The sequence below is a fragment of the Morone saxatilis genome, unplaced genomic scaffold (genome assembly GCF_004916995.1).
Source record: "Morone saxatilis isolate NCDOM2014 unplaced genomic scaffold, NCSU_SB_2.0 Contig8, whole genome shotgun sequence".
Lineage (NCBI taxonomy): Eukaryota > Metazoa > Chordata > Actinopteri > Moronidae > Morone > Morone saxatilis.
The window spans coordinates 26,745,727-26,747,595 of NW_023340257.1; the positions used below are offsets into that span (position 1 = coordinate 26,745,727).

A 1,869-nucleotide genomic window follows, 5' to 3' on the forward strand; every position below is an offset into this window, starting at 1 on the left:
CAAAGATTAAAAGTTTTCTCAAGAAACAACTAAATTTACCGTTATTTATTATTAGTTCATTTCAAAACTTAAGAGTTCGACTTAAAATTAAAAACAGTTGCCTCGAAATTATACGTTTTCTCAGTGTGAACTTGATTTGTAGTAAATTTATCAGCATTTCTATGAAAACAAGTTAATCTCACAACATTTTCCCGAGATAATAAATCAATTGATGTGGAAGACGGGAACAATGACGATTAAAGGCTGAATTATAGTCGTAAGTCGGCTCTTACCAACAACGTTGTGAGCATTTATACGTGTGCGTTTGCGTCGTAACGCAAGTTGGCGGTTGGTTTCTATGGCACCGGACACGGAAACAATCCCTCATCTCTGTTTTGTTCCTTTTTACAGCGAGCAGTTACGTCAGAGTTAAAATGTGAAACCTCTTTCTGTAACGATATTCAGTATCGGCTGGAAGACTTGTCGGCGTATTAAGGAGAACAAAATGTGTAAAAATAGAGCACATGTGACTCTACGTAACGGCCAGCAGGGGGCGGCCCACTGGTTGCAATAAAACACCTAAAGTATCGGCTTATTGGGAGAAATGAGCTACTTCTCAGTTGATTTTTATGGGAGCTCAGTAAACAGTTTAATCAACACAAGTTTGTATTTCACTTCTGTAAACGTGACCTGAAGCATCCTTTAGGTTTTATATACAGTTTCAATTAGATACATCGAAATATGACGCTGTAGGTATTTCTGGGACCCGGTTGGTGCTGACGTACGTGTCAGCTTTCTAGTCTTTCAAATGTATGCAATAACAGTTTATGGACTCCAGTGTGCAGAAATATTCAAATAGACTCACGAAAAAGAACACAATGAATGCGATGGGTCATATAGTTTCATATGATTTCAATATCTTTACCTTTAAAAACGGAGCCAGATACAGCCTCTAAAACACACTGTGGAGTGGCAGAGGGTTTAGTTTAGTTTATTCCTTTATTTTCAAAGTCTTAACCCCAACGTTAAAGATTTGTCACTGCTAACTTGACCGCGGAGCCCTGCGCATCCAGAAATGACAAAACAGGAACACCTACAGCGGAGGGCGACTGACCGAGCTACAGTGTTTGACCGGTCGATGTGGAGATCTTTAGGTCCTCAGGGAGCCGAACGCAAGCTGTTAAACTGAGTTAAATTTCTTTACCAAAACCAGTTTGAGCTTCAAAGAGTCTTCCAGTAAACCGCCACCGCTCCACAAACATCTGTCGGGCTGTGTGAGATCAAAGCGTGCCGGTCGCCGGACACCGAGCGGAGAGGATGGCAGGGAGTGATAAATAATGGAGGGGGGAACAGAGCGGCCCTTCTGGTTTCACCTCCACGATGCTCACAGCGTCCGGCGGTGGCGCCTCGGGTGGCAAATGGTACGAACGGGAGAGGTTTGCTGGGAAAGAAAAAGCTGCATCTCTCTCTCTGTGTGACATTTATGTTTCTATACAGGTTCATGAACAGTCGGCATCCAACCGTAGCTGCCCTGGAAGCCGGCACTCGCCACCTGAGTCCGTTAATGTTTAATGGTTTTGTTGTTCGGCTGTTCATGAACGCCGTAGTGACATTAAAATGGATGCTCTCTCTCTCTCTGTAAATAACACCTGTTGGTTATTTACTTGTGTACATAAACACTTATTTCACAGCTTTACTTTAAAGGGATTCAGGAATAACTGCATCATCAATTATTATTATTATTAATCATGCAATCCACCAGTGGAAGTTCTGCATATACAGCGGTTTAACTTGTGTGTGCAACTTCAGATATACAGTTCAACATTATTCAGTTTAAATCTTTGTGTTTGTGTTATATACGGAGCTGGACGTGGTTAGCCTAGCTTAGCA

The 1,869-nt window shown here is 41.9% G+C and overlaps 1 protein-coding gene across 1 annotated transcript in view; it reads right to left on the reverse strand.

The window, feature by feature from the left end:
* si:ch211-137a8.4 (high mobility group nucleosome-binding domain-containing protein 5) overlaps nucleotides 1–1,869 on the reverse strand; it is a gene marked incomplete at its 5' end in the record, with an annotated part of 7,341 nt that overhangs the window by 1,132 nt on the left and 4,340 nt on the right.